The following is a 9,545-nucleotide window of genomic DNA, read 5'->3' as shown; positions in this document are numbered from 1 at the left end:
CCAAGATAGAATTGTGTGGAGAAATGCAATTAGGGAAGCCGACCCCGCATAGGGATAAGGCAAAGAGAATGATGATGATGATAAATAAAAAGTAATTTCGTTTAAATCATATAATAGAAGTATAACTTCTTACATGCGTACAAAGTACACACACATTCTTTTTTTTAGTAGAATAATGAACATAAATAAAATAATTTTTTAGCTAAATGAAATTTCTTAAATTATATCACATCTTGGTAATTTAAGACAAAAGTTCCCTTGACAGAAATTATTCACTTTAGACCGAGAAAAACAACGATTTTCCGGGATGGTCAGCAGGAAAATTTGGTCATCATCCGATATGGTCTAGTGGCTAGGATACCTGGCTTTCACCCAGGAGGCTCGGGTTCGATTCCCGGTATCGGAAAACTTTTTTATTTTTTTTTTTTGTAGAATAATGAACATTATTAAAATAATTTTCCAGCTAAATAAAATTTCTTAAATTATATCACATCTTGGTAATTTAAGACAAAAGTTCCCTTGACAGAAATTATCCACTTTAGACCGAGAAAAACAACGATTTTCCGGGATGGTCAGCGGGAAAATTTGGTCATCATCCGATATGGTCTAGTGGCTAGGATACCTGGCTTTCACCCAGGAGGCTCGGGTTCGCTTCCCGGTATCGGAAAACTTTTTTATTTTTTTTTTAGTAGAATAATGAACATTATTAAAATAATTTTCTAGCTAAATAAAATTTCTTAAATAATATCACATCTTGGTAATTTAAGACAAAAGTTCCCTTGACAGAAATTATCCACTTTAGACCGAGAAAAACAACGATTTTCCGGGATGGTCAGCAGGAAAATTTGGTCATCATCCGATATGGTCTAGTGGCTAGGATACCTGGCTTTCACCCAGGAGGCTCGGGTTCGATTCCCGGTATCGGAAAACTTTTTTATTTTTTTTTAGTAGAATAATGAACATTATTAAAATAATTTTCTAGCTAAATAAAATTTCTTAAATTATATCACATCTTGGTAATTTAAGACAAAAGTTCCCTTGACAGAAATTATCCACTTTAGACCGAGAAAAACAACGATTTTCCGGGATGGTCAGCAGGAAAATTTGGTCATCATCCGATATGGTCTAGTGGCTAGGATACCTGGCTTTCACCCAGGAGGCTCGGGTTCGATTCCCGGTATCGGAAAACTTTTTTATTTTTTTTAGTAGAATAATGAACATTATTAAAATAATTTTCTAGCTAAATAAAATTTCTTAAATTATATCACATCTTGGTAATTTAAGACAAAAGTTCCCTTGACAGAAATTATCCACTTTAGACCGAGAAAAACAACGATTTTCCGGGATGGTCAGCAGGAAAATTTGGCCATCATCCGATATGGTCTAGTGGCTAGGATACCTGGCTTTCACCCAGGAGGCTCGGGTTCGATTCCCGGTATCGGAAAACTTTTTTAGTAGAATAATGAACATTATTAAAATAATTTTCTAGCTAAATAAAATTTCTTAAATTATATCACATCTTGGTAATTTAAGACAAATGTTCCCTTGACAGAAATTATCCACTTTAGACCGAGAAAAACAACGATTTTCCGGGATGGTCAGCAGGAAAATTTGGTCATCATCCGATATGGTCTAGTGGCTAGGATACCTGGCTTTCACCCAGGAGGCTCGGGTTCGATTCCCGGTATCGGAAAACTTTTTTATTTTTTTTTTTAGTAGAATAATGAACATTATTAAAATAATTTTCTAGCTAAATAAAATTTCTTAAATTATATCACATCTTGGTAATTTAAGACAAAAGTTCCCTTGACAGAAATTATCCACTTTAGACCGAGAAACACAACGATTTTCCGGGATGGTCAGCAGGAAAATTTGGTCATCATCCGATATGGTCTAGTGGCTAGGATACCTGGCTTTCACCCAGGAGGCTCGGGTTCGATTCCCGGTATCGGAAAACTTTTTTATTTTTTTTAGTAGAATAATGAACATTATTAAAATAATTTTCTAGCTAAATAAAATTTCTTAAATTATATCACATCTTGGTAATTTAAGACAAAAGTTCCCTTGACAGAAATTATCCACTTTAGACCGAGAAAAACAACGATTTTCCGGGATGGTCAGCAGGAAAATTTGGTCATCATCCGACATGGTCTAGTGCTAGTGGCTAGGATACCTGGCTTTCACCCAGGAGGCTCGGGTTCGATTCCCGGTATCGGAAAACTTTTTTATTTTTTTTAGTAGAATAATGAACATTATTAAAATAATTTTCTAGCTAAATAAAATTTCTTAAATTATATCACATCTTGGTAATTTAAGACAAAAGTTCCCTTGACAGAAATTATCCACTTTAGACCGAGAAAAACAACGATTTTCCCGGATGGTTAGCTGGAAAATTTGGTCATCATCCGATATGGTTTAGTGCTAGTGGCTACTAGTGGCTAGGATACCTGGCTTTCACCCAGGAGGCTCGGGTTCGATTCCCGGTATCGGAAAATTTTTATTTTTTATATCATAAAAATGAAAATAAATAAAATAATTTTCTAGCTGGATAAATGATGTGCCTATGCGTGACGAATATTGGCGATATTCATAGCAATATTAATCTTATCTGCAGCAGCGTGAAAAATCTACACATATGTTGTCTTGAACCAGGTTCTGAGGTTCTTTAACCAGGATGTTCTGTTTCTTCCTGGACCTTGCTTTCCAAATATTTTTCCTCGCCGGATGGCTTGTAGTGAGGTATATCTGGATTCATTTCACATAGTGTGTCCGAAGTATTTTAACTTTCGAGATTTAATGATGGTGCATCTTCATTTTTCTGAAGATCTCATTTGTGACCCGGTCATTCCATGGGATTTTAAGTATTCTACCATACAGCCATATCTCAGATGCTTCCAATTTTCTGCATATATCTTCGTTTAAGGTCCACGATTCAACACCATAAAAAATGACAGAGAATAGAAGACGTAGCCTCGCAGCATTATTACTTTTATGCCAAGAGAGAGGTTGTGGATCTTGAAAAAGACCCCCATCCGATTGAAGGTAGATGTAGTTTTCCTACATTATAGTATCTATTTAATACTTAAACAAAGTGTTCCTTTACCATGAATATCTACTTTAAACAGAGAGTAACAAACATTTTCCGGGATGATTAACGGGAAAACTTGGTCATCACTCCGATATGGTCTAGTGGCTAGGATACCTGGCTCTCACCCAGGAGGCTCGGGTTCGATTCCCGGTATCGGAAATTTTTTTTATTTTTTTAGTAAAATAATGAAAGTAAAACATTTTCTGGCTTGATAAAATGTCTTTAATAATATAAATATTAGTACTTAAAGAAAAGTATCTCCTGAAGGGGGTACGCGCAAAATCTTTGTCCAATCATATTTAAATGCATTCATTTTTTTCGAATCCTGAGAAAACTAGTATGTAAGTATTTTTGAAAAATTTAAACGCACAATGAAAGATTACATTATTACCATGGGCCGAAAGGTCCTTAAAACTTCTATATTGTTTTTTTTTTAAATAAGTTACAAGGTTAAAAAAAAAGAGAAAATTTAGTGTGATTTTTAATTTCAAATATTTCATTTAAAAGAAACGTTTGGATTATTTAAGGGACTTTCGGCCCTCGGTTATAATGTAATCTCTTATTTTGCGTTAGAATTTTTCAAAAATATTTATTAGTTTTCTTAGTATTCAAAAAAAAATGAATGCATGAATATCTACTTTAAACACAGAGTAACAAAGATTTTGCGGAACGGTAAGTATACGTCAAAATTTGGTCAAAATCCGATATGGTCTAGTGGCTAGGATACCTGGCTTTCACCCAGGAGGCTCGGGTTCGATTCCCGGTATCGGAAAACTTTTTTATTTTTTTTAGTAGAATAATGAAAATATGTAAATAATAATATTTGTCCATATACAAATAGAATTTCTACATTATATCAAATATGAGTAATTTAAAACAAAAGTATCCTTAATATCCTTAAATATCTACTTTACCGAAAGGAACAAAGATTTTCCGGGATGGTCAGCAGGACCGCAGCTAGGATACCTGGCTCTCACCCAGGAGGCTCGGTATCGGAAAATTTAAAAATAAATAAAATAATTTTCTAGCTACATTTTATATCAAATCTTAGTGAAAAGTGTCCCCTTAACATGAATATCTACTTTACACAGAGAGTAACAGAGATTTTCCGGGATGGTAAACCATAAAATTTGGTCATCATTCGATATGGTCTAGTGGCTAGGATACGTGGCTTTCACCCAGGATGCTCGGGTTCGATTCCCGGTATCGGAAAATTTTTATTTTTTGTACCATAACAATAAAAATAAATAAAATAATTTTCCAGCGACATAAAGTTTATATCAAACCTTAGTGAACAGTGTCCCCTTAACATGAATATCTACTTTACACAGAGATTTTCCGGGATGGTAAACCGGAAAATTTGGTCATCATCCGATATGGTCTAGTGGCTAGGATACCTGGCTCTCACCCAGGAGGCTCGGGTTCGATTCCCGGTATCGGAAAACTTTTTTATTTTTTTTTAGTTAAATAATGAAAATAAATAATATAATTGTCCATATACAAATACAATTTCTACGTTATATCAAATATGGGTAATTTAAAACAAAAGTATCCTTATGAAAATCTACTTTAAACTGAAAATACCAAAGATTTTCCGGGATGGTCAGCTGGAAAATTTGGTCATTATCCGATATGGTCTAGTGGCTAGGATACCTGGCTTTCACCCAGGAGGCTCGGGTTCGACTCCCGGTATCGGAAAACTTTTTTATTTTTTTAGTTAAATAATGAAAATAAATAATTTGTCCATATACAAATACAATTTCTACATTATATCAAATATGGGTAATTTAAAACAAAAGTACCCGTAAATGAAAATCTACTTTAAACTGAAAATACCAAAGATTTTCCGGGATGGTCAGCTGGAAAATTTGGTCATCATCCGATATGGTCTAGTGGCTAGGATACCTGGCTTTCACAAAGGAGGCTCGGGTTCGATTCCCGGTATCGGAAAACTTTTTTATTTTTTTAGTTAAATAATGAAAATAAATAATTTGTCCATATACAAATACAATTTCTACATTATATCAAATATGGGTAATTTAAAACAAAAGTACCCGTAAATGAAAATCTACTTTAAACTGAAAATACCAAAGATTTTCCGGGATGGTCAGCTGGAAAATTTGGTCATCATCCGATATGGTCTAGTGGCTAGGATACCTGGCTTTCACCCAGGAGGCTCGGGTTCGATTCCCGGTATCGGAAAACTTTTTTATTTTTTTAGTTAAATAATGAAAATAAATAATTTGTCCATATACAAATACAATTTCTACATTATATCAAATATGGGTAATTTAAAACAAAAGTACCCGTAAATGAAAATCTACTTTAAACTGAAAATACCAAAGATTTTCCGGGATGGTCAGCTGGAAAATTTGGTCATCATCCGATATGGTCTAGTGGCTAGGATACCTGGCTTTCACCCAGGAGGCTCGGGTTCGATTCCCGGTATCGGAAAACTTTTTTATTTTTTTAGTTAAATAATGAAAATAAATAATTTGTCCATATACAAATACAATTTCTACATTATATCAAATATGGGTAATTTAAAACAAAAGTACCCGTAAATGAAAATCTACTTTAAACTGAAAATACCAAAGATTTTCCGGGATGGTCAGCTGGAAAATTTGGTCATCATCCGATATGGTCTAGTGGCTAGGATACCTGGCTTTCACCCAGGAGGCTCGGGTTCGATTCCCGGTATCGGAAAACTTTTTTATTTTTTTAGTTAAATAATGAAAATAAATAATTTGTCCATATACAAATACAATTTCTACATTATATCAAATATGGGTAATTTAAAACAAAAGTACCCGTAAATGAAAATCTACTTTAAACTGAAAATACCAAAGATTTTCCGGGATGGTCAGCTGGAAAATTTGGTCATCATCCGATATGGTCTAGTGGCTAGGATACCTGGCTCTCACCCAGGAGGCTCGGGTTCGATTCCCGGTATCGGAAAACTTTTTTATTTTTTTAGTTAAATAATGAAAATAAATAATATAATTGTCCATATACAAATACAATTTCTACATTATATCAAATATGGGTAATTTAAAACAAAAGTATCCTTAAATGAAAATCTACTTTAAACTGAAAATACCAAAAATTTTCCGGGGTGGTCAGCTGGAAAATTTGGTCATCATCCGATATGGTCTAGTCGTCTAGTGGCTAGGATACCTGGCTTTCACCCAGGAGGCTCGGGTTCGATTCCCGGTATCGGAAAACTTTTTAATTTTTTTTTGTTAAAATAATGAAAATAAATAATATAATTGTCCCATAGATTTAGGGGTTTTCATTAATCTAAGAATTGTCCATATACAAATAGAATTTCTACATTATATCAAAAATGGGTAATTTAAAACAAAAGTATCCTTAAATGAAAATCTACTTTAAACAGAAAATAACAAAGAATTTCCGGGATGGTTAGCTGGAACATTTGGTCATCATCCGATATGGTCTAGTGGCTGGGATACCTGGCTTTCACCCAGGAGGCTCGGGTTCGATTCCCGGTATCGGAAAACTTTTTTTATTTTTTTTAGTAAAATAATGAAAATGAATATTAATATAATTGTCCATATACAAATAGAATTTCTAAACTTACGTGCATAGAAATCGGCCCACTTAAAAATTTGTTCATTTTTGATGTCTCATATTTCCTAAAAACCTGTTGGCCGATTTGCCGAAGTGATTTTTTGAAAATGTTTTTTTTTTATTGGCTTTAGGATTAGACCATGCGGCCAGAAACAAAGTAAATAGTACATACATAAACATAATATATCTTATCTAAAATATCTAATTAAGGTTATTTAAGTCTGACCGACCTTTTTGTTAAGAATATATATATAATAAACATTTTATTTTCAAAGTGAATTTTTGCTAAATTAATCTTAATAAAAATTTTGGGATAAGGACAAGGGTCACACTTTTCTCATTCAAGGGTTTTTCTTTTTTCTTAATAATTATTGATTACCTATATACGCACCCCACACGGTAAGGCAGGCATGTAGGCAATCAAAAGGAAAGACATTTAAAGTTACAAGCCTAATCTAGTCATTCTATAACTTAATTTTACAGTCATATAGGAAAAACAAAATCAAATCAAAAATACGTTTATCACTTAGTGCCAAAAGATACATAACATTATAGGGCCCGTAAACTTCTTAAATTTTTTGTAAGAATGTCCGCCTGATGTGTACTTCTTACAATTAAAAAATATATGATTTAAGTCCGCCGTTTCATTGCAAATATCACAAAGATTGTTATCAATTGTTTTTATTTTGTATAAATGTGCCGGATAGCAAGCATGTCCAAATTTCATCCGAGATATGGTTGTTATGGAACTTCTCGGATAATCGTAATTTTTAAACCAGTAATTTTTTCGAATATCGGGTTCTAGCAATGTATATTGTGCCTTTTGTCAAAATAAAATGTTTGTATTGTTTAGACCATTTTTTATATAAATTATCCGTAGCAATATTTATTCTCTCATCTAATGTTAATAAGGGTGTAACATCTTTGAAAATGTTATAGCCTTATTCTTTAAAAATACCACGGGAATAATACTGTTGCTAAACAGGTAAATTTTCATTGTATATCGGGTGTACCAATCAAACTGTGTTTTCTTCTCAAAATTCGCATCACCATGTGGAACATTCTAGCGTTTATAAAATACTGAAATTAAAACCAACTATAGCCTCAGGTTTTCTTAACATTATGTTTTTTGATTCATTCGTTTATGTTGCGTAATAAAAAAGTTATGTACTTCAACAACTAGACATGCTCTTCATCAATACACGGTGTTTATAAATAAGTGCGACAAATTTTAAGGGGTAATTCTGCATAAAAAAATAATGACCGTTTGCTTTATAAACGTATGTCCCCAAATGTTTCGTTGCCGATATACGGGATGTTGAATTGTTTCTTACAAACTGACGATTTATTTATTGCGGATTTTTTGATAAAATATTAAGAATTTTATATTTACCATTTCAACTACGTCTTAAAACCCACCAAATTTTATTGGCATAACTCAACCGGCTTAAAGCAATAAAATAAATCGTCAGTTTGTAAGAGAAAATTCAACATCCCGTATCTCGGAAACGAAACATTTGCGGACATACGTTTATAAAGCCAACTGCCATTATTTTTTCATCCCTTAAAATTTGTCGCACTTATTTAAAAACACCGTGTATTGATGAAGAACATGTGTAGTTGTTAAAATACCTAACTTTTTTATTATCCAACATAAACGAATGAATCAATAAACAGAATGTTAAGCAAACCTGAGGCTATAGTTGGGTTTTAATTTCAGTATTTTATAAATGCTAGAATATTCCATAGGGTGATGCGAACTTTGAGAAAAAAACACGGTTTGATTGGTACACCCGGTATACAATGAAAATTTACCTGTTTAGCAACAATATTATTCCAGTGGTATTTTTAAAGAATCAGGCTATAACACGTTAAAAAAATCACTTAAATCGGCCAACAGGTTTAGGAAATATGAGACATCAAAAATGAATAAATTTTTCAGAGGGCTGATTTCTATGCACGTAAGTTTGCATTATATCAAAAATGGGTAATTTAAAACAAAAGTATCCTTAAATGAAAATATACTTTAAACTGAAAATAACAAAGAATTTCCGGGATGGTCAGCAGGAAAATTTGGTCATCATCCGATATGGTCTAGTGGCTAGGATACCTGGCTTTCACCCAGGAGGCTCGGGTTCGATTCCCGGTATCGGAAAACTTTTTTATTTTTTTTTAGTAGAATAATGAACATTATTAAAATAATTTTCTAGCTAAATAAAATTTCTTAAATTATATCACATCTTGGTAATTTAAGACAAAAGTTCCCTTGACAGAAATTATCCACTTTAGACCGAGAAAAACAACGATTTTCCGGGATGGTCAGCAGGAAAATTTGGTCATCATCCGATATGGTCTAGTGGCTAGGATACCTGGCTTTCACCCAGGAGGCTCGGGTTCGATTCCCGGTATCGGAAAACTTTTTAATTTTTTTTAATAGAATAATGAAAATAATAGTATATTACTTTATGAGGCGGAGAAGCATGACTTTTCTTGACGCGCCCGATATAGAGGGCAAGTCAAGAAAAGTCGCTTCTTTGCCGAATAAAGTATACTATTTTTTCTTCAAACGTAGCAATTTTCAACCATAAATAGTACAATTCATACGCTATTTTTACTCGAAATTAACTGTGACAACTATCAAAGTCGTCTAGATGTTAGAAATTAAAATAATTAAGTCGTCATTAACTAATTGTACTTTTAATATTACTATAAATAAAAATGATGTTTAATTGTTGTTAATGACATTTGTATTGTTGCTTTGTGACATGTTTCATATTGTTGCCATGACAACATTTTTCCCTCCGCCGTAAAGGAATGGGAAAAAAAACTGCTGCCAGCGGAGACATCAAACTTTGACGGGATCAAG

At 33.1% G+C, this 9,545-nt stretch overlaps 20 non-coding genes across 20 annotated transcripts; all 20 read left to right on the top strand.

The window, feature by feature from the left end:
• The first annotated feature begins 334 nt into the window (after nucleotides 1–334).
• Trnae-uuc (transfer RNA glutamic acid (anticodon UUC)) lies at nucleotides 335–406 on the top strand. The gene has a single exon. It is a non-coding gene; the product is annotated as a tRNA-Glu (tRNA).
• Nucleotides 407–595: 189 nt separating this feature from the next.
• Nucleotides 596–667, top strand: Trnae-uuc (transfer RNA glutamic acid (anticodon UUC)). Its single transcript has one exon. It is a non-coding gene; the product is annotated as a tRNA-Glu (tRNA).
• Nucleotides 668–855: 188 nt separating this feature from the next.
• Trnae-uuc (transfer RNA glutamic acid (anticodon UUC)) lies at nucleotides 856–927 on the top strand. The gene has a single exon. It is a non-coding gene; the product is annotated as a tRNA-Glu (tRNA).
• Nucleotides 928–1,114: 187 nt separating this feature from the next.
• Nucleotides 1,115–1,186, top strand: Trnae-uuc (transfer RNA glutamic acid (anticodon UUC)). Its single transcript has one exon. It is a non-coding gene; the product is annotated as a tRNA-Glu (tRNA).
• A 186-nt stretch (nucleotides 1,187–1,372) lies between these two features.
• On the top strand, nucleotides 1,373–1,444 carry Trnae-uuc (transfer RNA glutamic acid (anticodon UUC)). The gene has a single exon. It is a non-coding gene; the product is annotated as a tRNA-Glu (tRNA).
• A 177-nt stretch (nucleotides 1,445–1,621) lies between these two features.
• On the top strand, nucleotides 1,622–1,693 carry Trnae-uuc (transfer RNA glutamic acid (anticodon UUC)). Its single transcript has one exon. It is a non-coding gene; the product is annotated as a tRNA-Glu (tRNA).
• Nucleotides 1,694–1,882: 189 nt separating this feature from the next.
• On the top strand, nucleotides 1,883–1,954 carry Trnae-uuc (transfer RNA glutamic acid (anticodon UUC)). The gene has a single exon. It is a non-coding gene; the product is annotated as a tRNA-Glu (tRNA).
• Nucleotides 1,955–2,140: 186 nt separating this feature from the next.
• On the top strand, nucleotides 2,141–2,218 carry Trnae-uuc (transfer RNA glutamic acid (anticodon UUC)). The gene has a single exon. It is a non-coding gene; the product is annotated as a tRNA-Glu (tRNA).
• Nucleotides 2,219–3,175: 957 nt separating this feature from the next.
• Nucleotides 3,176–3,247, top strand: Trnae-cuc (transfer RNA glutamic acid (anticodon CUC)). The gene has a single exon. It is a non-coding gene; the product is annotated as a tRNA-Glu (tRNA).
• Nucleotides 3,248–3,788: 541 nt separating this feature from the next.
• On the top strand, nucleotides 3,789–3,860 carry Trnae-uuc (transfer RNA glutamic acid (anticodon UUC)). The gene has a single exon. It is a non-coding gene; the product is annotated as a tRNA-Glu (tRNA).
• A 598-nt stretch (nucleotides 3,861–4,458) lies between these two features.
• On the top strand, nucleotides 4,459–4,530 carry Trnae-cuc (transfer RNA glutamic acid (anticodon CUC)). Its single transcript has one exon. It is a non-coding gene; the product is annotated as a tRNA-Glu (tRNA).
• Nucleotides 4,531–4,714: 184 nt separating this feature from the next.
• Nucleotides 4,715–4,786, top strand: Trnae-uuc (transfer RNA glutamic acid (anticodon UUC)). Its single transcript has one exon. It is a non-coding gene; the product is annotated as a tRNA-Glu (tRNA).
• A 432-nt stretch (nucleotides 4,787–5,218) lies between these two features.
• Nucleotides 5,219–5,290, top strand: Trnae-uuc (transfer RNA glutamic acid (anticodon UUC)). Its single transcript has one exon. It is a non-coding gene; the product is annotated as a tRNA-Glu (tRNA).
• Nucleotides 5,291–5,470: 180 nt separating this feature from the next.
• On the top strand, nucleotides 5,471–5,542 carry Trnae-uuc (transfer RNA glutamic acid (anticodon UUC)). The gene has a single exon. It is a non-coding gene; the product is annotated as a tRNA-Glu (tRNA).
• A 180-nt stretch (nucleotides 5,543–5,722) lies between these two features.
• Trnae-uuc (transfer RNA glutamic acid (anticodon UUC)) lies at nucleotides 5,723–5,794 on the top strand. Its single transcript has one exon. It is a non-coding gene; the product is annotated as a tRNA-Glu (tRNA).
• A 180-nt stretch (nucleotides 5,795–5,974) lies between these two features.
• Trnae-cuc (transfer RNA glutamic acid (anticodon CUC)) lies at nucleotides 5,975–6,046 on the top strand. The gene has a single exon. It is a non-coding gene; the product is annotated as a tRNA-Glu (tRNA).
• A 184-nt stretch (nucleotides 6,047–6,230) lies between these two features.
• Trnae-uuc (transfer RNA glutamic acid (anticodon UUC)) lies at nucleotides 6,231–6,310 on the top strand. The gene has a single exon. It is a non-coding gene; the product is annotated as a tRNA-Glu (tRNA).
• Nucleotides 6,311–6,534: 224 nt separating this feature from the next.
• Nucleotides 6,535–6,606, top strand: Trnae-uuc (transfer RNA glutamic acid (anticodon UUC)). The gene has a single exon. It is a non-coding gene; the product is annotated as a tRNA-Glu (tRNA).
• Nucleotides 6,607–8,762: 2,156 nt separating this feature from the next.
• On the top strand, nucleotides 8,763–8,834 carry Trnae-uuc (transfer RNA glutamic acid (anticodon UUC)). Its single transcript has one exon. It is a non-coding gene; the product is annotated as a tRNA-Glu (tRNA).
• Nucleotides 8,835–9,021: 187 nt separating this feature from the next.
• Nucleotides 9,022–9,093, top strand: Trnae-uuc (transfer RNA glutamic acid (anticodon UUC)). Its single transcript has one exon. It is a non-coding gene; the product is annotated as a tRNA-Glu (tRNA).
• The last annotated feature ends 452 nt before the right edge of the window (nucleotides 9,094–9,545 follow it).

The sequence above is a fragment of the Diabrotica virgifera genome, chromosome 6 (genome assembly GCF_917563875.1).
Source record: "Diabrotica virgifera virgifera chromosome 6, PGI_DIABVI_V3a".
NCBI lineage: Eukaryota > Metazoa > Arthropoda > Insecta > Coleoptera > Chrysomelidae > Diabrotica > Diabrotica virgifera.
Note: the sequence above shows the minus strand (reverse complement) of the source record. Positions and strands in the feature narration are given on the sequence as shown.